Here is a 16543-nt window from a genome sequence, read left to right as displayed (position 1 = left end):
TCTTACGCCGTTTTGTGTTGTTGTTTTAAACGCCAAGAGAATTGGTCTTTTTCCAACTTTTGTCACTTAAGTCTGACAAATAAAAAGTCAGCCACCAAACACAGTTTTCCAACACGTAGAGTGTATTTATAATTTTTCATTGCTGATATAAGAGGATGGAAGCTGGCTGATAGCAGGGCACAAAAATTAAGACTTCCTGAAAAGATGAGAGTGTAGACTTTCTGATAAATCCCGTTCTAATGTAAAATATGACAGATTACTGGATTAAGGAAATTTCTACTATACTACATGCTATCACACATAACATTTTTTGAGAATTTGGAAACAGTTGCTTTTTATTTCCCAAAGTTATGGGGGGAGGAGAGGAGAGAATGGATACTTCAGCTGCCTGAAATTATTTGCCAAAGTTAAAGGAGGGGAACCAAATATTTTAGCCACCTGATATAATCTGTTCCCACTCTGTAACATGGGAATAAATTAATTTACCAGCAACTCTTTAACTGTGCTTTGGAAACATTTGCTCTTCATTTCACAAATGTAAGGGGCCCTGGGATTTAAACTGTCTTTCCATAACTACCTTGTATTAAAGTCCTGTAAGGATAAATATCAAACATATTTTTCAAAATGTAATTTATTAACCATTATACAACGTACATAAACCAGCACACCAGCAAATTCAGGAACCTAAGGCAAACACGCGAAGCACTGATAAGTTTTTTCAGTTGGGGTTCCCACACACTCCTGATGGAACCACCTCAGACACATGTCACACTGGATCTAGGAAAGAAACCAAAAAAATATGGCTTTTTTTTAAAAGAAAAATATGTCTTTACATTCACAATACACAATCAATCATTTTAGATTCCCTTATTTTCCAACTGCTGGAGGATCCGAGGCCATGGTCTTGAGCCGGAAAAGGGTAGAGTGCCTTCTCCGGGTCAGGGAGGGTGTCCTGCCCCAAGTGGAGGAGTTCAAGTATCTCGGGATCTTGTTCACGAATGGGGGAAGAAGGGAGCGGGAGGTCGACAGGCGGATTGGCACAGCGTCTGCCGTCAAGCGGGCGCTGTACCGGTCCGTCGTGGTGAAGAGAGAGCTGAGCCAAAAAGCAAAGCTCTCGATTTACCGGTCGATCTACGTTCCCATGACCGAAAGAACGAGATCGCGGATACAAGCGGCTGAAATGGGTTTTCTCCGTAGGGTGGCTGGGCTCTCCCTTAGAGATAGGGTGAGAAGCTCAGTCGTCCGGGAGGGACTCAGAGTAGAGCCGCTGCTCCTTCACATCAAGAGGAGCCAGTTGAGGTGGCTCGGGCATCTGGTCAGGATGCCTCCTGGACGCCTCCCTGGTGAGGTGTTCCAGGCACGTCCCACCGGGAGGAGGCCCTGGGGAAGACCCAGGACACGCTGGAGGGACTATGTCTCTCGGCTGGCCTGGGAACGCCTCGGGATTCCCCCGGAAGAGCTGGAAGAAGTGGCCAGGGAGAGGGAAGTCTGGGCCTCCCTTCTGAAGCTGCTACCCCCGCAACCCAACCCCGGATAAGCGGAAGAAGATGGATGGATGGATGGATGGAGGATCACAAGGGGAAATAACCAAAATACAAACACAAAGGAGTAAGTAGACTAAAGGAACCTAATTAGAACAAACAAAAAAATAACTAGAAACAAGAAATAAACATAATTAGAATCACCAATGAAGAACAGATGTGGAAAACAAGGCAGAATTAAATGGAAACAACTAAGGAACACCAAAAGAATCTGAAACCTAGGAGGATGCCGGCGGCAGAGTAGAAACCTTGGGGGACGCTGACAGCGGAGCAAGTACCTTGGTGGAGGCAGAGCAGGAACCTGGAGACCAACGGGATTCGCTATGAAGCCCTGGAGGCAGGCCAGGAGACTGACAGGACTCACCACAAAGCCCTGGAGATTGGACAGGAGACCAACAGGACTCGCTAGGAAGCCCTGGAGGTCGGGAAGGAGACCGACAGGACTCGATATTAAGCCCTGGAGGCAGGCCGCAAGAACGACAGGACTCGCTATGAAGCCCTGGAGGTCAGCCGGGGGACCGACGGGCCTCGCTATGAAGCCCTGGAGGCAGTCCAGGAGACCGACGGGACTTGCTAGGAAGCCCTGAAAGTCAGCCAGGAGACCAACGAGCTTCGCTATGAAACCCGTCTGTACAAGAGACCGACGGGACTCGCTAGGAAGCCCTGAAGGTCAGCCAGGAGACCAACGGGACTTGCTAGGAAGCCCTGGAGGTCAGCCAGGAGACCAACGGGCCTTGCTATGAAGCCCTGCCTCTCCTGCCAACAAATTTCAAGCGTTAAGCTCAGGGGAGCTTGACTGCGGTGCCAAGCTGTTGAGGACAACAGGACTGCCAACCGCAGTCCTGTTGTCCTCAAGCTTTTCTGCCGCCGATAAGCAAGCATGAAGCTTGGAGCCCTCATGACACTTCTTTATTTAGAAGAACCATCTTTCAAGCCAGTGCCTGAGAGTGCCTCTTTGGTACATATTCAGAAGTGTATTGATCATACGTCTGAATACAGACGGCTGCCTCGGTGGCTTGTCTGAAACCACAAAGTCAGTCCAACTGGCTGACTTTGTGGGTTTCCTCTTCAGATGGCTGCTGGTTCTGCTGTTCCACTCTGTCCCTCAGCCTTTTGTTCAGCTGGTCCACTTCAGGATGCATGTTGGTGTTTTCCTCCTCAAAGGCGGTGTTTATATGCTTCAGGGCGATGGTTTCCTGCTCCAGGGCTCTTTTTTCCTCCTCCAAGGCAGCGTATTTTTTGCCCCAGGGTGGTGTTTTCCTTTGTCAGGGTATTTTTTTCCTCCTCTAAGTCTGTGCTCGTCTTCTCCAGTTCGGTGGATTTCACCTCCAGAGCAGTGACTGACAGCATCAGGGTTTTTTTTTCATGCTCCAGGGTTCTTCTTCTCAGATTCAAGTCGATGTTGTGCTGCTGCAGGTCGTTGTTCTCTTGCTCAAAATTGATGTTTTCCCGTTCCAAGTTATGGTTTCTCTGGTCCAGGACGCAATTTATCACCTCCAAAAAGGGGATTCTCTGCTGCAGAGTGATGTTTTCCTGTTCTAAGGTGTTACATTCCTGCTCCAGGGCGGTGTTTCTCTCCTCCCGGGCAGTGTTTTTCTGCTCCAAGGCAGTCTTTTCTTTCTCCAGTACATTACTTTTCTGCTCCAGGGTGGTGTCCAGGAGACTGGCGGTACTCAGTCTCCTGTGTAATGTGGTGTATTTGTGCTTCAATGTGGTGTATTTGTGCTTCAATGTGGTGTTTTTCTGCTTCATTGTAGTGTTTTTCTGCTCCAAGGAGGTTATTTTCTGGTCCAGGGTGGTGATTTTCTGACCCAAAGCAGTGTTTATCTGCTTCAATGTGGCGTTATCCTCCTTTCAAGTTTTATTTACATTAAACAGTTTTTAAAATTCCTTGTCTTTCTCCCGAAGCAGCTTGTCTATTTCAAGTGCAGCTTTTTCTATGTTTATAGCTTGAATCTTCAGGTCCTCATTTGCTTTAACCAGCGACTGTCTCTCAATTGACCCATGTTGACTTCTTTCAAGATACCACAAAGCTTCTGTGTCTCTCTAGCTAGTTGTATTTTGTCATTCCCAGAATGAGAAGACCTCGTCTTCTTCCAGCGTGATTCTGTCTAGCGTTTCTTTCTGTCCACCTGTTTACCAGTTGCTACCGGCGTTGAGCCCTGGCCTCTGCTCAGTCGTGCTGCCTGGGTTTATGTGGACTATTTTGGACTTATCTTCTTCATTAAACTGTCATCATTCATCTTACCTGGGTCTCAAGCGTTTGCCTCACCTCCTCACCACACCTCTTCATGACAGAAGGACCCGACCAGACCGATCGGTGCTGCTATCCAGGACCAGAATGTTCCCACAAAAGAGGCAGAGCGGACCGAGGCGGAGATCCAGCGGAGAGGAGAGGGCACTGGCGGAAGCTCTCGCCGACCTGCAGCGGGAGCTTTTCCAGGGGATGAGACGGGTATTAGCACCCCCCGGATTCGGTCCCCCCCATTACCTCCGCCCGGGAAGACAGCGACCTGAGCCGCCGGTGGACCCGGCCTCTCGTCGCCTTCCGGGAGCACCACCTCCACCGCCGGCTCCAAGGGTCCGCTCCGGACCACCTCTGCTGCTGGCTCCAAGGGTCCGCTCCGGACCATCTACGCTGCCGGCTCCAAGGCGCCTCTCCGAACCTCCTCTGCTGCCGGCCCCCAGGGTCCTCTCCGGACTTCCTCCGCTGCCAGCTCCAAGGGTCCGCTCCGGACCGCCTCCGCTCCCGGCCCCGGTTAGTGGGTTATCGGCCCCATCAGAGTTTCCGAGTCAGTCTCCAGAGTTTCCGCCTCTTAGTGCTCCTCCCGAGACTCCTCGTCGCCGCCTCTGGGTGGCCCCTAAAGCTCCTTGCCGTCGCCCTCAGCGCCGCGGACGGCTGCTGGACCTCCTCCGTGGTTCCCGCCTTCAGCGCTGCGGACGTCCGCCGGACATTCCCCACGGGTTCCACCTCCTTTGTCTAAGCCCACCCTGTGGGTAGTTTTTTATTGTTTTTGGACTCTGCTCCCCGCCCAGCGCCCCTCCGCCCACCCTTGTTGTGTTTTTTTTTCAGACTTGTTTTGGGCGTCTGGTAGCCGCCTTTGAGGGGGGGGGGGGGGGTACTGTTGCGATCTGTGTTTTTCTGTGTTTATTTCTGAGTTTTCTGTGTCCTTGAGTCTCTTTGTTGTCCTGTCTCTCCTCAATTACTCCCAGGTGTGTCTCGTTCCCTGTTTATCTCCTGTGTATTTAGTCTCACCTGTGTCTCTGTGTCTTTGTCGGGTCCTCGTCTTGTTCCAGCGTGATTCTGTCTAGCGTTTAGTTCCGTCCACCTGTTTACCAGTTGCTACTGGCGTTGAGCCCTGGCCTCTGCTCAGTCACGCTGCCTGGGTTTATGTGGACTATTTTGGACATGTCGTCTTCATTAAACTGTCATCATTCATCTTACCTGGGTCCGTTTTTGATCAGATGCTGTATAATTTCGGTTATATTCACTCCACAACAAATTAGCCTGTGAGGGTAAGCGTCTCATAAGAATAAAAAAAGTAAACTCTGATTATTCTGTGTGGCTGATTTCCTGTTCGTGTGCTCACACGCTTTTGGTCCGTCGAGTTTAAATCACAACACAACCCACATGAATAAAATGGTGAAATAATATTGACCACAAAACACTGTATTTATAAAAGATATCAACATTTTTCCTACACAATCCTAACAAACGTTTTTAATGTTCTCTTCACAATATTTATTTATTTACTATTAATCTATTTGTATGATTTGTTCTTTAAATTGCCATCTATATTATTTTTCGGTCTCAGGAAATGATTGAGGAATGAAGAAACTGATGTCTGGTTCTTTAGGTTCGGACGGGTCTGCGGTTCCTCTCCTGACCCATTCTGTCTGATATCAAACCCACTGTGGGCCACTGAATGTCACAGACACATTTATTTTAATGCCCCTATTAAACTTCACAGTGATTGTTTAGCCTGTGTCTTCCCACTACCATGTGTATTTTTGCCAGAGGTTTTGCTTCTAAGGACGGTGTAGTATCGGTGGACAGTTTAAAAAGACGCGGGTTGATAGCAGCTCACTGCGGCTGCGTAGTGTTCGGCTCTAGGTAACCATGACAACAGCGTCAGTTCGTGGGGTCCTATTTACAATGACAATTTAGCGGACCCTAATATTTCCCGTGTTTTGTTTTGGTCATTATCATTATACTTATTGTTGAGATGTGTGTGATAAGTGTGTCTGTCAGACATTATAGCAATATGGAATAAATCGCGTCCCGTATTGGACAACAACCACCTGTATTTTTTTGGCTAGCTTAAGCTAACCTGAATATTTACAACTCTCTTATTGATACACTGACATTACTTACCTTCTGTCTTTCAACCACTTTGAAAAGCTTTTCTTCGTCTCTCCAACATCTTTATCCTTACCCCTCTTCCGTTTTCTGCCTCGGAGGTTTTTCTGCGCCCAAATTTTAGCTCCCTGTTGTCGAGGCATTACTACAAATTGAAAAGAACAAAAACGCGCCTTAGTGCGTTGTCGGCGGGCCGCTGCCCAAGCTACCTGTATGGGAGGGGAGAGCGGCTGACAGGGAGGGGGGCGCCTAATCAGTGCTGTTCCTCTGTTATTGATCATTTCATACATAAACAGCTGTTAAGTACATAAAATGCTGACTAGAAAAAGAAATTCCCCACGTCGTTTTTGCGCCCCCTCTAGTGCAGCGCCCCTATGCGTTGCACACACTGCATAGCCACCTTTTGTGCCACTGAGAGGAGCCGTGAACATGGTCAGATCCACCTCTCTGGCTGTAATGCGCGCTCCCGACGCAGGGGGAACTGATTTTCCCAGGGTAACAGAATTTCGCACAAGATCTCTTAACAAGAGATAGAAGTTTTGCTAAGCGTCCTGTCATTCAGTACTTTGGGCTGAAATATTCCCCTGACTAGAGCAAGAAGATGTTCTTCATCTTTGTGACTCTGGACTGTGGCGGACTCTCTACAGAATACAGGTCAAGGCTTCCTAGCAGCACAGCACGGACTTTACCGGTGTTCAGTTTAAAAACGTTGCAGGCCTTGGACAGCGGAGCGAGGTAGCTACATGTTTAGAGCTGTATTAGTAATGTATTCATGTTCCGTGTCAAACAAAAGCACTTAAGCAGATGTATTTTATTTTTGGTTTTCACGGTGTATTTGGTGCACTTCAGGAAATCTTAGTTTCTTAGGAAGTAAATGTGAATCTTCTGAGGGACTACCAAACAAAGCCTTTCATATCAATATTTCAATAATTATTGATTAGGTTTTTGTTTTAAATATCTGAAATACAGCCAAACTGGTGGTGTGACAATTAATATTTTATGCACAGATTTCACTCCACGACGTTTCTCATTTTTAAGCAGGCAAAACTTGAAACTGCTGTGAGTGCGAGTTACTCAACAGGGTAACCAAAACGTGAGTGAGTGAATGCAACTCACCTTGCTTAGCTTGAGGCTAGAAGTTGAGTAGCTAAAGCCTTTCTTACATCACCCAGAATTCTTTGTGGCGTTCAGTGAGTATTCCATCAGGTGTTAAATATCTATCGATATTGCGATATGTATTGTTATCGATTAATTGTCCAGCCCTACTGAGTGCACAAGAAATCAAATTAAAACAGAGAAAATGTAAGTTTTTATTATTATCCCAGAAGCAAAGAGACCACATCAACACCACCGCCCAGCACCTGAAGAAAGTGTTGCATCTGGGATGTAACGTTGAGGCTGCTTCTCTGTTGACAGATTGTGAACGCGCTTGGCTGAAAGCGGAATCCACAGAGGAGACACTGATTCAATGTATTCCTGTTGCAGTCCTCACTTTCCCACACAATGTTCCACGAAAATCTCTGTTCCAGCATGAGCTTTCTGAAAAGAAAAGGGGGAAAAAGTAACACTTCATATACCGCAGGTCATAATATATTAGAGAGTCTGAGCTAGTTTTTTTTTTTTTATTTTAAATGAAGCTGATGGTGAAATTTGATTTCATATGTTGTTTTTTTCTGACCACAAACCAAATTGACAGCTGAGAAAAAGTGCAGATTTAAAAATTGCGTACAACTGGGACAGCCTCCAACATAGTTGCTCCAAGACTGTTCGATGCCCTGAACAGAAGCTTATGTTCAGTCATTTCAGCTCATCAAGGAACAAGGAATAATAGTAAAACTAGAACCAAGTAATCAAAACACCAAAACAACACGATGATATCATCTGTATTCCAACACTGCTGCATCACACATCTAACACACACATAGCTAATTCTCCACAGAAGGCTGTACTCTGTGCTGTCGCATTACTATACTATGTAAATCTCAGACTACGAAGTCGGCCGACTGTTCCATGAGCTTTGAACACCTGCTCCCCAAAACGTGCACGCCTCTGATCCTTACTGTCAACTTTATCGATTTAAACACATCCCATTTGTGCAAAACCCACTGATCAAACCCTTGCACACACGTGCGTCATCACAATAGATCAAATGGACCGAGTGAACCAGTTGGATTGCGGAACAAAGTAAGCCATAAAGGCCAGGTAGGGGTAAAAGCGGCTCAGTCTGCGCTCGGAGTTACGATTGATGAGGCTCATTGTGGCAGTGCAGGAAGCTAATGAGTCAGAACCACGAGTCAAGCTGTTGGGAAATCACACCAGCGCCGACACCCCCTCTAAAAAAAGACACAACGCGACACGGTCGACTCCGAACGAACGCAGCTGCAGAGACGACTGACAACCAAAGCGAGACACCAGAGACGAGCTTCTGTTCAGCTGTAAATTATTTCTCCCTGAGACAAATTTCCGTCCGCTCGCCTGAAAATGACTAATTATCAAAAAAAAAAAGTATATATATCCTCAGCACTTCATACAGAAAATAATGGAAGGAGTAGCTTTTAAAAATAGAGCTGTGATTGTAAAAGACGGTCTTCAAAAACGAAACACGTTGACAGCGCTTAAGATGTTTCTGTCAGCCTTCTCGCGGCATCAGATCAGCAACTTGACTTAAGGCTGTCTCTTCCCAGTCGTACCTTTTGGCTTTGAATGCATCCCAGCATTATATAACGTGAACATCAGCAGTGACACTGTTTTGTTGGAACTCGAAAGTATAAGTTTCAAGCAACCCCAATATCCTGGGTTGGGTAGGATTCCCAATATATCTGCAGTAGAAGAAGTAGGGCGTATTGATCCAGAAAATATCGATACATGTTGGTATCAGATTGATACTACCCTCCTAATATCAATACTTCAGGTTCAGACCCCATCTTGGAATTTTATTTCATTTTTGTGTTGTTTGCATTGTTTCTCAACTCTACCTAAAAAAATTTGGTTTGCTTTGTTCTCAAATATTGTTTTTTTTTTTAAATGCACATAAATCATGTTAAAGTTATTAATGTATTTTGTAGACACCTATACACGTAATTCAAATTCTGTCTTAGGTTTAAATAAAAATAATTCAAAGGAAAAAACACAAAAACAAATAGGTCAGAAGTTTGACTATATATCAAATTTTAATATCAGTATTGCATATTTTGGATTGATACAGAAATATGCAGTTTTCCACACCTCTAATTTGCAGGAACTTGTAAAATAACCTGTCCACCTGTCCATCCAGTATTCAGCTATGACTAAAAACTGGAAATCACTGGGATTTTATTCGACAGACCAACACAAAGTAGTGCAAACCTGTGTTGTGGAAAGAGTAGTGGTTTTTGGCATGCATTTTTCCTTTTTGGACTTATTAAGTGAACACTTTCTAGAACCAATCAATCAATAAATATTGTGTACGTGCTGCTCATTGTGATAACGGTGGAGAAACACCTAATCATTCCAGGAAAACTGTTCATCTACCATCATTGGTGGCTGTGTTTTTATTTAGTTTCCTGTGGAAAACAGCAAAAGAGAAGAAAGAAAAACTGCAGTCAGGCTACAGATTCAGAACTTTTTGACACGTGTTATGTTCCTGAAAGTCCTCTATCTAATGCATAAACATATGTGTCTAAAGGCTCCATCTCTCACCTCTGGCTTTGCGTAGCTCTGAATGTGGATGAGTTATGTTTTCAGATGTTTGTGCCTCTGCTTTTCACTGCGTTCCATTTCTTAACCAGCAGCGTTTCTGTGTTGCTCCGTGGCAGATCGGTTTCTGCAATAGCCACCGTAAGTGAACTTTCAAAATTGCTTTGCTGTACAATCCATCAAAGGTATGTTTATTTCCACCGACACTGGGTCTCCTTGAACCGGACGTTGCATGGAATATCTAGCAGCTTTTTTTTTTTTTTTAAACATAGTTAAGTAAGCTTGAGCCTGGCAGCTTGGACCTTTATCTCAGGGATCTGAATGCTGTTTGGTGCGACTGACCCTGGGTGTCTGACCCCTGTGTGGAGGTGGAGTTTGATTCAGAGAGTCTCCCCTCAGGGGTTGAGCAGCATAAAAGGCAAACCTTTCTCTGACATGAACATATATAAAAATAACTAGATGTTTCAGTCTTCCACATTCACACAAAAAAATATTGACATAAAATCTTTCCTTAACACGGCAACCATCAACCTTCCCCTTGTGATACTGGATAATTCCTGCTTTTTTTTTTTGGAGTCATTTATGGAAAGAGAAGAAAAAGAAAGAAAAGTCGTCGGAATATGAGTCAGACTCCCCTGATCCTTAACTATCCTCTGAAAAGATGACTTCAAGCCAGATCTTCAAATGCGGAAAGTGTCCTCACAGCGCATTCGTAAAAGAGCGGCCTGCCGGGTAAGAAGGGCTTTCGCCGTCCGCGGCCATCGAGAGTGAAGATGCTCCGATCCAAATTAAAAGGACGCATAGTGCTAAACCATTATCCACTTGTGAATCTGAGTGATTGGGTGTCATTTACGCTCTGCAGGGCCCCCTCATCTCTTTCAGTCAGCCCGCCCACCCATTAGATTAGCGTACTTGACGATACTTGAGTGCCCTCTTTCCTCTTCCTAGACTTTTTCTTCTAGTTCGTTGCCCTCTGAAAGTTTAGGTCTTGGATGATGGGCGGCTGAAAGTCACAAGTAGGGGCTTGGGTCCAAATCCAAACTTTTTATCTTCTTTTTTTACACCTTAATGCAGAAAATATCCCCCCTTCTTGATTATCCCCCAAAGTTCCAAAACCCTGTTTTCTCTGACATCCCAGCTTCTAAGTATAGGCGGTTTGGCCTATTTAATATGACTGTAACTTACTTACGGGGACTGTGCTTCTTTTCCTGCTTAAGGGAGAGAGCATCGCCTTGCTCTCTCTACCTGTTTTAGGCAGGACTAACTTACCTCTGTTGTGTCCTGTGTGTGTGAGCTGAAGTGGAGGAGGTGTGTGTGTGTGTGTGTGAGAGTAGGGGGAGGTCTACGTTACATAAGCCTCAAGTCAGCATTGGAGGTACAATCAAAGGGTCTAATTGATGTGTATGCGTTTTAGTGGGAAGTGCTGCTGTATTACGGAACAATGGGGTTGTTGTCACTCAGCGTCATTGTTAAGTCTATATTTGTTAGGGCCACGCTAGCAAATATAGACTTAAAAGAAGAATGGGGCTTTTTGAGTGTGAAAAACAAAGCAAAAAAATAAATAAATAAATAAATGAGTGCAGCTAAAGTGGGTGGTGGTTTCTGTTTGTTCTGATTGGAAAACATGAGATTTAACAGGATCATTGAAATTTCTTCCGGTAGGGACGGCGAGTCCACCTGGACGGGTCATGGCGCCAACATGGAAATTGGCAAGAGAGACATTGATGTTACCAGTTAACTCAAATAAATCGCTTAAAATCAAATGATGGCTATTTTCTTCCAACCAAACTTCTGAACCAGTCTGCAGTTTTTATCGTGAAGAAATGCATACAATTTCTCTTTTTGGGGGAGGGGCGTCGGGAAGTCCCATTTTGCTTAGTCTAGAAAAATACTTATTTGTCCATCAGGAATGCAAAATATGTCACTTTTCTTGTTAGCCATGTTTAACTGAATTGGCTCTAGTCAATTTCATAGCAAAATTCATAGTTTGTTCTGAATTTAAAATGAAGGTAAGTTAAGACATGTGACGTACTAAATATATGGTGAATAATTTGTGTTGTAAGAAATTTTATCATAATTATGAGATAAAATTATTTTTGCTACTTTTACATTTTTAAAAGTAGCATTTTATTCATAAAAAAAATTAACTGTCTGAAAATAAATTTCTGACTTATAGATAGAGGTCAGATAATTATTAACAGGATTAATGCTGTCATTTTTACTTTGTTTCAAGCATACAGCATCCAGAGGTGAGGGAATTTTCATCAGCACAGTCAGACTGTTCGCATGGAGTAGAATTAGATTATTAGCACTTTAAATTGCTGCTTTCAAAAAGTTGTTCAAAAGATTTAAGAACAAATCTGTGGGGTAACTTGTGTATTTTCTGGGACATATCACAGTTTAAACAGATTTAATCTGACAAATGGGGCTCATTGGAATCCATAAATGAATTTATTGAATAGGACTGTATATAAATACGACAATGCAGTAATAATGCACTTTCCTCCCGTGTGTCTGTTCTCCTTCCTCCTTCTCTTGTAATGTTAAAAGCAGGATCAGCCAGAACCCAAAACGCAGGATGTTTCACCAAAGGTTTTATTACAAAAGTAATTGGTGTGGAAGGGTGTGGCCTCACTGGTGGAGTCAGGGATGGGGGATCCACAGAGGTCAGGAGTCCAGCCAGGAGCAGGTAGGGTAAATGGACAAGGGGAGATCTGGGGAGGGCTCAGGGGACAAGCAGACGACAGGGACAAAATCCACCAACCAGAAGCTGAGTCCTGAAACGGTCCGGGGTCATGCACGGGAGGGTCTCAAGCAATGAAAATCCAGAATCCAGAAGGCAGGGTCAGAAACAGGCAGGGTTCAGCAACAGGACTTTCAACAGCAGAAGGATTAGGCAAAACTGTGGTCAAAAACAGGCAGGATCAGAAACCAGAAAACTCTTTGGAACATGGGACAACAAGGCTTGAAAGCTGTGACAGCGGCAACAGACGATCTCGCACTGAGCTGGTGACGAGCAGCTGTTTAAATAGGAACCAGCTCAGTGCAGGTGAGGGCAATGAGCAATCAGCACAGCCAAGGCAGAGCTGAAGGGCTGGAATCATGACATCTCTAAGGAAAATAGTCTATAACTATTTATATATAGAGCAGGTATGCTAAGTAACATTTTTTTTAAGGTTAGCAATGAAGTTTGAATCTACACTGCTCAAAAAAATAAAGGGAACACTCAAATAACACATCCTAGATCTGAATGAAAGAAATATTCTCATTGAATACTTTGTTCTGTACAAAGTTCCATTTGCAAAACAGCAGGTGAAATTGATTGTCAATCAGTGTTGCTTCCTAAGTGGACAGTTTGATTTCACAGAAGTTTGATTTACTTGGAGTTATATTGTGTTGTTTAAGTGTTCCCTTTATTTTTTTGAGCAGTATATTTTAACTGTGCATAAAATGAAAGCAGAATTACTGTACCTTGTTCCTGTAAATTTGCACATTTTCCATTCATTTCTGAGAGAAAAGTAGAAATGTTTTCTAGATCTAAACCACATAAACACACAGCACTAAGACAGAAGGCTACCACAACTGTTGTGAGCAGCATTTTTTTGTGTGTGCGTTTTATTTTTGTTTGGGTAAACAGACGGAAATGAGGCGATTACATATTTATAGAGCGGTTCTCTAGATGATTTGGATATTTCTGCAGGGGAGGTGGCCGGTGGGAGATGGAAGAAGAGGCGTAAATGTTGGTGGGAGAGCGTTTGCCCTGCAGCACGTGTTGTGTCGGTGCTCTTTTCGTGCACATGCACTTATGCAAGCATGCTTCTCGAGCGTCACTTCCAATCACACGAGGAAACAAAGTTGCTCTGCGAATCTAAATGGAACGAATCCCAAACCAGTTACATGAATTCAGACAAAAACGGAGGGACGTTTTGAAATGAAGGGAGAAAATATAAATACTGTCTATTCAGTGGCAGAAACCGATTTGACTTTAAACTGCAAAACTAAACTATTATGTTAAATAATTTTTCTGTTTGTCTCTAGAGTCAAAAGTGAACAAACGTGGTCCTTTTCAGCGCGGTGCAGGGACTTTCTTTGGCAGAAAGCATGTTTCTGTTCTGCTCTGCTCCACGGCAGCCGGGGCCGCCCACCGGCAGCAGCAGCTGCAGCCACCACACTAAACCGAGCCGTTTTCTGCTGAGCCATGACAATCGCAACGGAAACTGGATGACACCGATAACCCGAGTGTCATTGACACGCCGCGTACCCCGGGGGACAAACTTGATCTGTCACTATGGCAACCGTGCCATCGTTTTTGATCTTCCTGGAAATTAGTCGTGGGCTTTTAACATCAGTTGTGTGCAAAAATGTTAACATTAAAATACTGTAAAGGGAAGTCAACGCCTGGATAAAGCTACTTTGTTTGGCCTTTTCAGGAAACAAAGACATTTATATTGATCAAAGCTTGTTATATTGTTTGAGGGCTGAGCAAAGACCTCCAAGCCACCAGGGGGCATCCACGAACACCTGAATGATCAAATTTACATTTTTATGAATAACACCTCATGTAATAGTGAGCTAAACTTGCCATATTTGATACATATACATGATGAATCATTGCAATCATATTGCAAATATTACTTTCTTTCTTTTTTTTACTCAAATATTTTGTTGCTAAGTATTTTGAAAAGTAATAAACGGATAATGTCTTTATTTGAAAGTCGACTTTTAGCAATCTCTGAAATGTCATTGACGGTTTGTGGTAATGTTGTTTTATTTAAACCACTTAGACTAAATGAAGACGGTACGAAAGTTATTTACTTCTAAGGATTTAGTAGAACCTCCCCTAGGCTGGGTTAGCAAAACATCCTGAGTTGAGACGTCATTGAAGACGTTTCTAGAGTGCAGTATGGACAGCAAACTGTGCATTTTACTATTTGCTCTGGCTGACAGAAATGTATTTGTGGTCAGATTGAGACTCCTCAGGGGATGGCATTGTGAACCCTTATCTTTGGGTGCAAGCAAAGGATTCAAAGCCAGCTCCCTTTAGATCTCCCCCCCAATTCCTCTCACCTTTTTCTGCTTCCATTCTGCAAGCACACACAGGAGCTCGGAGAGACGCACAAACAAAAAACTAGATTACCATCGCAGTCTATGTGCACTGCAGGGCTCTCCAATAGCAGAGGATTCTGTATAAGCCCGCCTCACGACGGAGTCGCACAAACACTGAAATTCAATTAAAGGACCTCTAAAAACTCCTCGGCGTGCGACAGGCACCGAACGTGTCTTCGGGCCACGAGCGTCGACGCAGCGGAACGCCGCGAGCGGGAAGTTTTAAACCAGCCGGGAAACCACGAGGAAAAGGTCAAGAGGCGTAATAAGGCCGGAAGGTCACTTCTTAAATCTGTGTGACATTTTCAGGCGTTCGACGGCGGCTTCAGTCGATAACGTGACAGCAGCCTTGTTGTGCGGTCTGCCGCGAGAGCCTCGCTTAAAAGAGCAAACGGTAATCAAACGCCCAAAAAGATGAGAAACAAACAAGAAGAAAGATTCCCTCGGACCAATGCCAGCCCCCACAAGGAGCGCGTGCATTACTCATCCCCCACAGAGCCGCCTTGCTCTGGTGTATTGTGGGAGGACTGGGGGTGGGCGGCTGTGCAGGAGATTGAGAGCTGCCTTGCAAGACTTGCATGACTTCAGCTCGCATAAAAGATACTGTATCTACATAATGCTTCCTCATCTTCCCCCTCAAAAACAACACACGCACAAAAAAATCCCCCTCCCGTGTGTGCCTTTCTATCACTTTCAAACTCATCAGGAAAGCCAGTGTGGTGGAACCCACCTTCAGAGCCACACACACACAAACACACACGCACACGCCCGAACGCACACACAAAGGCAGCACACACGACGAGTGAAGGTCTTGTTCTTGTCCCAGGTGCAGAGAAATCTGTGAAGCAGCATGTGGCTTGTCCCAGTTCCTCTACAGTACCTGTGTGCGTGCGCGACTGCGTATTGCGACAAGACTGACCCATTTGAATCCTGATACGGGCGCTCGCCGATGCGTTGCCTGAAACTAGTTCAACATGTAGGTTAAGCTGCAGCTGGCGCTTCCGCATTGGCAGAGAGCAGTGGGCGCCAGGTTGGCGCGGGTTGGCAGAGAGGTCAAAGAGCACGGCGGGATTGTTGCCGCGTATTTTCAACTGTAAACTTAATGCCAAAAAACCTTTCTTTATACGTTGGATATGCTTGATCATTTTTTCATCCATTTCAGCTTTTATGTTACATGTTAAATGTACTGTATTGGCACAGCGCTTTATCAAGTCCAGAGGACTCCAAAGCGTCTCACACTACATTCAGAGGTGAGGCTGGCCGGTGCCACCTGGGGCCTCTGACCACCACCAGCAGGCAGGGCAGGTCAAGTGTCTTATCCAAGGACACCATGACGGAGGTGCTAGAACACATGCCTCTTTTCCTCAGAGCAAAAAAAAAAATGCCCTTCTGAAATCTTTTGTGTGTGTGTGTGTGTATAGCCAGGACAGAATACTGCTATTCATTTGAAATAGGTATATGTACATGATGTTCGATCTGTGCCTGCAAAAAAATCTCACACTATTAAATTTGCGGTATTACGCAAAATCAACATTTTGATTTTGATCAAGCTTTACATGATGCCAAAAAAATGATCTGGAGCCTTGCTTTGTTTCTTTCATTTCTTTCATGTTTGAGAAATCCTTTGATCTCCATGGCAACCAAGCTTCGCCTCAACAGAGCAGCCCTCTCAGGCGACTCCCCCTCTCAGCTCCTTCAGACTAGCCGGCAGCAATTAGCAAGCGCCTGGTGGGACTGCTGAGCTCATTTCCTCTCAGTGCAGCGCTGGTGAAAACGTTGTTGAAGGGTTAATAGAGGAGCTATGCTGTGATGACTCCCTGGGGGCGAAGCTTCAGAAAGAGCAGGAGCTTCTTAAAGAGAC

The sequence above is a fragment of the Xiphophorus maculatus genome, chromosome 23 (assembly GCF_002775205.1).
Source record: "Xiphophorus maculatus strain JP 163 A chromosome 23, X_maculatus-5.0-male, whole genome shotgun sequence".
Taxonomy (NCBI): Eukaryota; Metazoa; Chordata; class Actinopteri; order Cyprinodontiformes; family Poeciliidae; genus Xiphophorus; species Xiphophorus maculatus.
The sequence above is the reverse complement of the archived record's forward strand: the minus strand, read 5'-3'. Positions refer to the sequence as shown.